General features: G+C 49.7%; 1 long non-coding RNA gene across 1 annotated transcript; it reads right to left on the reverse strand.

Moving 5' to 3' along the window:
• Positions 1-56: 56 nt before the first annotated feature.
• LOC135810894 (uncharacterized) lies at positions 57-8,093 on the reverse strand. The gene is made up of 3 exons (XR_010552441.1): positions 7,866-8,093; positions 7,645-7,715; positions 57-1,094 (listed from the first exon to the last, which is right to left on the reverse strand). It is a non-coding gene; the product is annotated as an uncharacterized LOC135810894 (long non-coding RNA).
• Positions 8,094-12,114: the final 4,021 nt, after the last annotated feature.

Consider the following 12,114-nt stretch of genomic DNA (forward strand, 5'->3'; position numbering starts at 1 on the left):
GAAGACCCCCCCCTCACATACTCTCTCTCTCTCTCACACACACACACACCATGTATACGCCCGTCGCAAGAGAAGCACGCAAATCTGCAAATGCACTGGATGTGCACCCACAGATTTTTTTCTTTATAGCAACGATAGCGGATCTGATTCTGATTGAAACAGATCAAGACAAGCGCCAGATAACTGTCTAATTCACACTTCGTGGAGTGTGGCTGGTGAACTGTTCGTGCTGTGATCTGCAAGCGTCGTATGGTCTCGTCGGGTCAAAATGAAAAACCTACTACTACTGTATTTGACGGACCTATTGAAGATGGCACAAAGAATTAATTCACACAACTGGCGAAGCCATGTGAATCGACCCCCCAATGCACACCTGGTCTACACCACACGGAGTACATCGGAATAGGACGGCCAAGACAATTACCTATGCACACCCTACACTTGCTGGGGTAACCAGTATAGACAGCACGCTGCTTTGATAAAAGAAGACACTAGATGCACTGGTACCTTGAAGTGAAATTGGAGTTATTTTACCAACCAGCCTCGCCAACTGGGTACTGGGAACCCAGGGCCAACAGACGTACCAACAACCTCAGCCATGAAAGCTATTATAGTAACGACACACTAGATTGTGGCGCCGAAACTAGTCCAACTTCCAAAAATGCTTTGGCAAGAGGGTAGCCTTCCGACAGGTTGGACACACACACACACACACACACACACACCACCACCACCACCATGTATACGCCCGTCGCAAGAGAAGCACGCAAATCTGCAAATGCACTGGATGTGCACCCACAGACACACAGACACACACACAAACACACACACACACACCGCCACTGCAGCCGAGTCCACAACTCAAAGCTTTGAAGTGGCCATTCTCCGATTATCGGATCCGTGCTTTTGAGATTCATTACCTTTTGACTTGCGTCCTCATCCTCTTCCTCCTCATCATCGTCATCGCCGAAAAGCTCGTTAGCAATATCTTCCTTCTCATCCACCTCATTGTTATCACTCTCGTCCGGTTTATCAGAACCACTCCCTGCCTCCTCATCGCTGTCTGCAAAGTGCGCTCTGCGGACGTTTTTCCGCTGCAGTAAAAAACCAGAGTGAGGAGAAACAGACAAGGACAAAGCAGTGTGAAACATAGGGCCAAATGCCGGCAGAGAGCGGGCGTTTCCAAGCATGTTCGTGCAAGTCGCACAGTAAGGTACTGTTGTTTCCGGCTACAAGTCCACACTTCACTTCATGACCGAAAACAAAATGCAAGAAAGGTGGTAAAGAGGACCAAAGAGCTGCAAGTTACTAGTAGGCTATAATATCCACTAACACCACAAGCAAGAGTACATAACCCGCCAGAGTGTGCAACGCCGATCCAGCTCTGCAAAGGGTCATGGTCGAGCGGAATCGGATCTTCTGATGGCATGCGTACACTCCACACCAGCGCAAGGCCGGTCTCGAGGCAGGGCACCATTGTTTTCGATCCGAGAGTACCCGCGAGTCCCCGGGTTCCCCTCAGATGTGTACGGTATTATGACGCAAAGATCCGATTCCACTCGACCAAGACCCTATGCAGAGCTGGATCAGGCGTTGCACACTCTGGGGGGGGGGGGGGGGGGGGGGGGGAGGGGGTATGTACTCTTAGTACTAGTTACTGTAAAACCGGTAACTATTGCGACATAAAAAATGTTTGCGAATTTAGCGAGAGGCCCCGAATCGCAAACTTTGAACGACGCAAACTCGCGCCATGTAAAGTTCAGTGCAAGGACCGACTCGACTGTGTAGAACGACTCGCAAACATTGAACAGCGCAAACCAGTCTCAATTTGTAAAACGCAAACATTTATTGTCGCAAACGTTACCCCTTTTACAGTACTAAACAGTCAGGTCATGCGATAACATTGCACGACACTGACCAACGATACTGACGTTCTACACCTAACTGGCAATCAGCCCTAGCATGTCTTGGATGCGCACTCCAACACCCTTCCAGCTTGGAAGGTTCTAAGTTATAGAAATAACACAAGGAGGGAAGGTGAGCGCACCCAACTTTCAGCTCGTGCTTGTCTTGGCCAGAGCGCCCATACCTTCCTTCCGGTAGGTCCAGGTGGGGAGGGGCGGGTGGGCGAGTCCTATTTGCGCATTCAGTATTCGCCCTACTAAAACTGTTCGTGCATCTCGTACACCGACCAAAGGTCAAGTGCAGGGAGTCGCACAGACCCGTCAAAACTCAGGGTTTGTGCGACCCCTGGCCAAGAGGGTGGGCACTGTTGCATTTCCAACCGGTTCGAGCACGCGTCTGCAGTACAGTACGGCATCACACAGTCATACGAGGATGCAATCAATCACTTCCCTGCCAAGAAGTCGGGGAGGGGTGCATGGGAGAGGCTCTGGCGGGATTTTACGCTACAAGTACACTTACAGTACTGTACCTGGAAAACGAGTTTACCGAAAAATTCCCTCCACCGAACCGCCGATTTTGGAGAATACCGAAAAATTCCCTCCACTGAACCGCCGATTTTGGAGAATACCGAAAAATTCCCTCCACCGAACCGCCGATTTTGGAGAATACCGAAAAATTCCCTCCACTGAACCGCCGATTTTGGAGAATACCGAAAAATTCCCTCCACCGAACCGCCGATTTTGGAGAATACCGAAAAATTCCCTCCACCGAACCGCCGATTTTGGAGAATACCGAAAAATTCCCTCCACCGAACCGCCGATTTTGGAGAATACCGAAAAATTCCCTCCACCGAACCGCCGATTTTGGAGAATACCGAAAAATTCCCTCCACTGAACCGCCGATTTTGGAGAATACCGAAAAATTCCCTCCACCGAACCGCCGATTTTGGAGAATACCGAAAAATTCCCTCCACCGAACCGCCGATTTTGGAGAATACCGAAAATTTCCCTCCACCGAACCGCCGATTTTGGAGAATACCGAAAATTTCCCTCCACCGAACCGCCGATTTTGGAGAATACCGAAAAATTCCCTCCACCGAACCGCCGATTTTGGAGAATACCGAAAAATTCCCTCCACTGAACCGCCGATTTTGGAGAATACCGAAAAATTCCCTCCACCGAACCGCCGATTTTGGAGAATACCGAAAAATTCCCTCCACCGAACCGCCGATTTTGGAGAATACCGAAAATTTCCCTCCACCGAACCGCCGATTTTGGAGAATACCGAAAATTTCCCTCCACCGAACCGCCGATTTTGGAGAATACCGAAAAATTACACCACCGAATATTTCTGCTTTTACAGTAACCGGGGGTTGACTTATAACCAGGATCGACTTATAACCAGGGTCGACTTATAACCGGGGGTCGACTTATAATCGGGGGTCGACTTATAACCGGGGTCGACTTATAACCGGGGTCGACTTATAATCGGGGGTCGACTTATAATCGGGGGTTGACTTATAACCGGGGTCGACTTATAACCAGGGTCGACTTATAACCGGGGTCGACTTATAACCGGGGCCGGGGGTCGACTTATAAACGGGGTCGACTTATAACCGGGGTCGACTGATGGCCAGTAAAATACAGTACGTGCCTGAGGCCACTCACAGACCACGCTGGATGCTAGTACACACTCTTATCTGATGGCAGGAGCAGCACAAGCGTTTACTGCTGCGACCTCCGCGGACACACCAGCAACGCAGCACAGAGAGATGCGGTGCGTACCGTGAGCACGTGACCCGCCCACTCTCTCTCTCTCTCCCCCTCTAGTTGCGCAACTCCGAAGCATTCCTGGCTTGGCAGAGCTCGTGAACCGACACACGACCACGGAATAAGCCCATCGCGCAGGACGCAATTTGTGCCGTCGACACCCCAAACAGCCACCTGGGTACGGTCGTCTGGGGAGAGAGGTGTTGACCAGCGCATTGCAGATCCCAGCGTGCTCGCATACGTTACCAGCACCTTCCGTATTGGGCAAATGCGCAGCGGGCTTATCAAGGCCCTGCACGTCGCCGACCCTCGCGCAGCCGGCGGTCGCAAGAAATGCACCGAATGCATTCACGCACGGAGCTGAGCCGCATCGCGAAAACGGCACCGCCGCCGAGCTCCTCCAGTCCTGATCAAACCACTGGAGCTGCACACCCTGCGTGAGGAGTTGCGTAGTCTTGATCGTAACACTAGAGAAATCATTCACAGTGCCGCATTTGCTCTGCATGTAATAGACCGTCTTTTAAAGGGGAAGTCCGGTGAAAAACTTAAATGTCACAGTCCATAGAGTTCGGGGCGCTGAGTCGAATGGCCTTTGTCCGAGGAGGCTGTGGCCTATGGTTCGTCAGATACGCCCAATCGAACATCTGCGAATTTGAGCGCGCATCACCCAGATCCAGGTGATGACGTCACAGCGTGCAGCCAGGTAGCCACACCATCTAGATGTGTACAAAATGGCTATATTCGGAGCGCGTTCGATTGGGGAACCGTTTGCCGCAGCTTCTTCGGACCAAGACCATTCGATTCAGTGTTACAAACACTACGTACCCTGTGATTTTCAGTTCTGCAAACCTCGAGGTTTTCCCCTATTTTAGCCGTTTCCGAGTTGGACTTTTTCCGTCCGCACTGGCCTCTGGCTCTGCGCTGCGTGTATACTCAGTTAGCTGTAGTGTAGTCAACAAACGCATCACACACGGAACTACTGGGTAGATCTACTCTCCGCACTGCCGTGCTGGGGTAGCTACAACAAGACTCGAGTCACAAGAATCAAAAGAACTAGTCAAGACACGGTCTTGTCATGTACTACACTCGTATCAGTCGTATGTAAAGTCATGTAGTCTGGGAACGTGCGTTTCTCCTTGCCGATGCCGTTGGTTGTGCTTTGACTCTGAGAAAGAAAATTTTAGTTTTCCGCATGGAATAGTCCCGCCTCATCGGTTTATGCTGCAACGATGAGTGCACAACGCGACAAGTGACAAAACAGCGAACAGCTCCCGGACCTAAACTTTCAGATCTCGTAGTGTTGCGAGCCTTGAATCGAAGAGTCGTGCCCGTGGTTCAAAGAGCCTGCACTGGTCTCCAGAGTATTCCAAAATATGCCAAGTAAGTTCGCAAAACAACACCATGTGGCAGGCCACTGGAGTCCAAGCGAATCGGTATGGAACAACATTTTAGAGTACTCGCATCACTCTTCTCCATTTTGGCGACTCTGCTCTCCAGAGATCTGATAATTATATCAGCCTCATCCGCAATAGCTGCCGCTTCTTCATCAGTCGGAAACGCAGCAGCGCTCACTCTGGACCGGCCCGCGCGGCCATTTCTTCAGCTGAATACCGAGGTTCTCAGCCCCAGACCGAACTCATGAAGGTCAGCCATGGATGCATCCTCACTCTCAAATGGAGTTCCGTCTTCGGGGTGGCTTGCACCACCTACTATCGGTCGCCAAATCATTCGAAATAGCATTGACACTATTTCTTTCACGCACTCCTTTTGACCTAGCTGCACGCTATGACGATGCGGAGGGTGTGGCGTGGCCACACGACGTCATGGCGCAGCCCCCCGAAACTCAGTTTTTCAAACGGAAATATCTCGAGAACGCTTTGTCGGAGACACGTGGGACCAACACCATTCGACTCAGCGCCCGAAACTCTACCGACGCTGAAATTTAAATTTTTCACCGGATTTCCCCTTTTAACCCTTTATTCCCGGATTACAAGCACACCATGCACCAGCATCACAATCGTCAGTACAATTTTCAACTTCACCCGGTCATAACTTTGGTCTCCTTCGCTTGATTTTCACAATCTAGGGCTCGTTGGAAAGCTGTTGGCGAGAGCAACACCAGGGTACCAAGCTCCATTATCCAGCCGCCGCAAATCAAGCGTGGTAACACAGTAAAGTCGTCTCCAATATGCAAGCAAATTCGTCCCATCAACGCCACTCCACTCTCCTTCATCGCAGAACGCTCAAATTTGTTTGAGACGATTCAAACTGCAGCCGGCTGCGTCATTAGAGAGGTTCCAGGGTACGATTTTCCGTGCCAAAATCTGTATGGGCGCTATGGATTTTTTCCAGGCGTGCTCCATACGATTTTTAGGCACGGAGAATCCGTGTGGACTGGCTTTCATACGAACCATGTTTCGTATGGAGATTTTGCGTCATCGGGTGCAGAAAGATTTTTCGCGTACAAATTTGGTACGAGAAACATCGATTTTTCGCGGGAAGTTTTGATCTCGGTACAAATTTTCAAAATAAAAGGCATAGCGTGGGAATGTGACGTGTTTGCGATCGTAACCTAGGCAATGACGGCAAACACATAAGTTCCCTACTCCGGAACATTTCACTGCTCGAAAACGACGTATAAAAAATCCGTAGCGCCTCTACGGATTTTGACACGAAAAATCGTACTCCAGAACCTCCCTAATATCATGTGCTCAGTCGTTCAAAGAGCACACGAAAAGGGATTTCCCCCCCCAAAAATGGCGAAGTGATCAGTCACAAATTTGAATTTGCCGAGGTAAGAATACTGCGCGCGATATCTCTGGCGTCCGACATCGGAACTCTTCGGCGATTGTTGCATTGGACAGCTTGGAGTTTCCGCTACCACGTAGACCCTTCGATTGTTGAATTTGCACAAGAAACGATGGAGTTACGAAGACATTACCCGCCTGCAGACTTTCGATCATGTATAATCGAAAGTCTGCAGGCCGGTAATAACGGGTTAAGAGTAAAATTTAAAACGGATGATTTTAGCCACAGGGAAACGGCCACAGATTCACAAACTCAATTTCAGCCGTTTACAGATTCTTTTTTTTCTTCAATCCGAACACACAAATATAAATACGGTCTCTTTGCTGCAAATGTCACTTTAGGTTCACCAAAATTCAAACAACAGGCAAAGAACCAAGGAATTGAGTAGGGGCGCGTTTGGTTGGTACGAACTAGAACAGGATTCACCAGAACAGCGCGTTTGGTTGGGACTGCACCTGTTTTGGGTCGGCCAGAACATGTTCTGCTTGCTCCGGCCTCGAGGCCGGAGCAGACCGAGCAGTTTCACTTTTTCACAGTGAAACCTGGCGGGAACATCGATTTTGGTCCCAAATGATCACGTGCATACGCTTTTGGGTTGGACTCGTCGTACCGTACACAGTGACCATGGTGACCCATACACATTTTGAAGAATGCGCCAAGTTTGGCATATTTTTCACAAAAATATGCTCTGTTTCTGGAGTACCGTTTGGTTGGCATGAGGCTGCTCCACGTGCACCAGCTGTTTGATCCTGTTCTAGATCGTACCAACCAAACGCACCCCGGATATACCTTGGGGTGCTGTAGGAAAGCGATAAGAAGAGTGTTAGGTGACCATGTGTGGAGAGTTTCAGCGCTGGGAGGAAGGCGTTGGGAGAGAAGTGGGGTGCAGTGTTCGAGTGCGAGTATGCTAGTGCGAAATAGATAAAAGAGTGATGTGGAGCTGGAGTCATACGTTTGAAATCCTTTTTTCTCCCAACACAGGCTTTCTTGTGCCTGCATTTTCGTGATTTTCACAAAAAGAAATAATTAGCACACAGCTTCTGATGTGAAGCGGAGGAAGCCGCCAACACGGGGGGGGGGGGGGGGGGGGACACACAAAGAAACACAGTGGGCGCAAGGCAATCGTCCCTACTCTGGTCCTTCTCGCAAACAGCGCTCTCACCTTTTTCCAATTGATGCCAGTGTTGCTCTGGATGAGATCATAATCATCGTCATCTAAGTCCTCGTCGAGACCTGCAACAAATAGACGTGCATAGAACTTTCGCCAAACGCCATGGTACGACCACGTCCGCTCAATCTATTGGGCGTGAGTTTTCTCGTGCCCTCCACAGCGAAAAGAGAGAACGACAATGGAAATTCTAGGAATTAGCTGCAGCAGCTCACTTTCAACATGTCGCCGTTTTTCGGGTCGTTGCCCGATTATTTCATCGTCAGAGCTTTCACTGTCAGCGGCATTTTGTTCGTGGCTTTCTTCCGCCTCGGCAGAGCCTGGCGAGCTGGCCTCGCTCTCTGAGTCGCTCATTGCTGCACGGACCACAAGTTGAAAACCTTGGCAGCGGAAAAGGCCATGACTGAACTCTGAAGAAACATTTGCAATGCTCAAAATGTACCACTTGGCACTCGTACTACCATGTACCAGTCTGCAGTCACAGTCTAGTGCAGTGCAGTATGAATATTCGAATGCTCGCAAAAAAATGCGATTCGAACTGAAACCGAAAAAAAATGATCAGCATGCATGCGCAAAATCCCAAGAAAATAATTAATTAAAAAAAGGACTTGTGTTACGTAATTACGTAAGTAGTTGTGTAGCTACGTCACGTGTAGCTACGCCGCGCCGCGTACTCGAGTACGCGGCGTAGCTACACGTGACGTAGCTACACAACTATGGCCAGCGCTAGTAGTAGTCCGTGAGCCAAAACTCAAAATCACAAGTGCCGTTGCACTCTCGGATGGACAAATCGCCGCTTACAGTGTTGGTCAAGGACATCACAAAGGATACGTTTTCGCTTGTCAGTTGTTGGACGTTCCAGAACCGATCCAGAGACCTTCGCGAGGGCTTCTTTTCTCGACCAAATTCCACCGTGAGAACGAATATTTTTACGCGAGTGGTGAGGTGTGCGTCGTATGAGCAAGCGCAAAACACGAGTTCGCGTAGAGTGAGGAAAAATAATTTATTTTTAGAAGATGACGACGTTGACGACAATATCGACTTGGGATATTGTGATCACTTTATTGAAGTTTATTCCTTTCGTGTACATTGATGTTGTTTTGACAACAATGGAAGAAGAGGAAGACGTTTCTAGTGGCAGCGAGGTGCTGGATGAGGCAGCTGACGGCGACGAAGTGGCAAATGACAGCCCAGCGGAGTAATATTGCTGGAATTTTGTGTCTGTGTCACAGCGCCCAATTTAGTAAAAACGAGAAGCCTGCAGTGAGTAATATCGAGACTACAAGTTGGTGTCGCATCGTCAGTGCTGCTCGAGAGAAGGACGACCATATCTGGGCTTTTCTCTGCCAGCACAAGAGCTCAGGGAGGAGTAAATGGTGTGGCTGGTATCATGAAAAGTGCTACACCAATTGCACCCATGTGATAGCAATTGCAAACCTGGAGAAGACCAGTGCCTCTGATTTTGCTTTGTCTATACTTGCTGACAGTGATGTGCATGTAGTAGTGAACCCAGAGCCACATCCTAAGGCCAGTAAGGGGCCACCTACCAGGAGCTTAGTGGTTGATACGAACAACGAATGCCATACCGGTGAAAGCAGAGCACGGTGTAAACACAACACGGAGAACTGGTCCACCCAGAGTTTCCGGAAGGGAATGTTTTGTTGCAGGCAGCACTGGAGAGGGCAAGACGACAAGTAGCGAGGGCGAAACCAGCGCTGCTGGAGGTCCAAGCCAGAGCACCTGGCTGCTTTGCGGGCAACATACTACTGTATACCATTAGCTGTGTATGTGTGTGTGCGCGCGCGTGCATGTGTGCGTGTGTTTGTGTGTGTGGGCGCGTGCATGTGTGTGTGTGCGCATGCGTGTGCATGCGCGTGCATGTGTGTGTGTGCGCGCGCGTGCATATGTGTGTGCGAGTGTGCATGTGTGTGCGAGCGTGCATGTGTGCGCGCGCACGTGCATGTGCGTGCTAGGCGTTTTCCTTTGTTGGTGACACCACCCCAGGCTACTACTGGTGTTGGGGCACGGTGTTGCCACAGCCACTGCGGCCAGTGCGATCCGTGTTTCAGGTCGTTGGTGGGTTTTAGATTCCGCAATTGTCGACAAGGTGTGCGCCGTGTGTGTGTGTGTGTGTGTGTGTGTGTGTGTGTGTGTGTGTGTGTGTGTGTGTGTGTGTGTGAAACCCGACAGCATTGGTGTGATGTTGTCCGAAGGGACATCCATCACTTACATCTTGAAGGATATTGGTTCGACACTGCACAGCAGCGAGGAGAGTGGCGCACAGCATTCAGAATTGCTTCACCACCACAGCCGGCCTCCCGTGATCGGATTCATTGTAGTATTTGTAACATTTCCTTTTCGAAGAGCGGCCTGCCATGCCACAAGTGTACTCAAGAGCGTCGCAAACCTGTAGCAGACCAGTCTGGCAGCAGCCAATGCACTGTATGTCTTCGCTGGTTTCGCAGTCATGGCAGACTGACATAGTCGGATTCGGCAGCTGGTTCATGTGTGTGTGTGCGCACGCACGCGCGTGCCTGGGAGACTGCATAGTCGCATTCGGCAGCTGGTTCATGTGTGTGTGCGGGCACACACGCGTGCGCATAAGCGTGTTTGTGCGCACGTGCCTGGGAGACTGCATAGTCGGATTCGGCAGCTGGTTCATGTGTGTGTGTGTGTGTGTGTGCGCACGCGCGCGCGTGTTTGTGTGGATTCGGCAGCTGGTTCATGTGTGTGTGTGCGAGCGTGCATGCCTGGGAGACTGTATAGTTGGATTCGGCAGCTGGTTCGTGTGTGTGCGCGTGCCTGGGAGACTGCATAGTCGGATTATTCAGCTGCTTCAAGTGTGTGTGTGTGTGTGTGTGTGTGTGTGTGTGTGCGCACGCGTGTGGGTGCGCCGCGGCATGCATGCATGTATGTATGTGACATCATGTTATATCGGTAGTTATCTGTGGATTACTATGTTCTGCGGTGGACTGCGACAGCACACATTATGTGCCAAGATGTGCACCTGGTGATTTGCAACTGTGTTATGTTGAGTTGAAAATGAGCAATGACAGATAGCTTTTGGTGCTGTATGAGTGTGTTAGGAAATCAATAGCCAATTCCAACCTCTTGCATTGGCCGTCAGGTTGGATAGGATCAGCGCGTGCATTTACAACAGTGTGGTGACGTACTTCCTATTGTACTACTGTAATGTCACATTAGCTTCAGTGTTCATATCATTATAATACTGGAGTATTCTACGTATTCACTACTATTCAGTAATCGAGTGGTTATTACTTTTGAAATATACTTCACTCACCAATTCATTGCTCGCTATTATCTACAAGTTCCAGTCCAGTATGATGAAGTAAAGAGGCCATTTATCCAGCCAAGTAGAGGAACTTGGGATACGAAATCCAAGAGAAATCATGAGGGTTTTCTCAGTTCGGCCATTCACGAATGTAATTGTTATTCTTCAACGCAAACTGAGTAATATTTGACCTTGAACAGGATGAAAAGAAGTTCATGCTCGGGGCAGTCGTCATTTGCTCCAGAAGGTTACTCACTACAGTCTACGCCTATTGGCCTAGGAAGTCGTGAACAAATATGTCGAGAGATATTTAGGACATTCTTGGAAGTCAGTTCTGAACGATTGCATTGTAACTACAAACATGTTTTATTAACAGATTAAAGGGGAAGTTAAGAATGGTCTTGGTCCGAGGAAGCTGAGACGCTCCCTTCCTACTTGAATCCCAATCGAACTCGCGCACTTCCACCGAAACTGGGTGACTGCGCCCTACTAGATGGGGATTTGTATGCAAAATGTCACTAAAAGCGCCATTTCGTTCTTATAAAAGCACGGATGACCGCGATTGGCCCATATGTTGTAGTCTTTTGGACGCTGAGTCGACTGGTTTTGGTCCGAAAAGGCTGCGATGCGGCGTTCCTCCTTTATTCCCAATCGAACATGGTTGAAGAAGCGGTCACGTGATCCTGCGTACACCAGTCACCTGGTCACCGTGCCTGCAGGGTACAACTTACTAGCCTGTTTGACCTTTTTTGGGTGCAGTCCTGTCACTCGAGTTGAACTCGAGTTGAACCTTGGTGTGAAAGTTGTCACCTGCTGGCGTGGTGACCAGGTGATTTGGGCACCCAGGACCACGTGACCGCTCCTTCAACCATGTTCGAAGCGTCTCAGCTTCCTCGGACCAAGACCATTCGACTCAGCACCCCGAAGACTACAACGGACCGTATGCGTGTTAAAACAAAATGGCGTCACGATTTATTGAAAGTGGTATAGTTGGTGGAACGAGTGTTCAAACCCATTTGAACTTCATACTGCTCGTCTTCTTTTTGACATGCTCTCTTTCCATCGTCCTTAGCTTTTGTTTGTTGAGAGCTGTTTTGGCTTTCTCCTATACCTCTGGGGGATGCCAAGTGATGGTTTTGAGAGGCTGGTGATGGCTGTGAGCGAGAGTTTGC

This window comes from Sycon ciliatum, chromosome 2 (assembly GCF_964019385.1).
Source record: "Sycon ciliatum chromosome 2, ocSycCili1.1, whole genome shotgun sequence".
Classification (NCBI taxonomy): domain Eukaryota; kingdom Metazoa; phylum Porifera; class Calcarea; order Leucosolenida; family Sycettidae; genus Sycon; species Sycon ciliatum.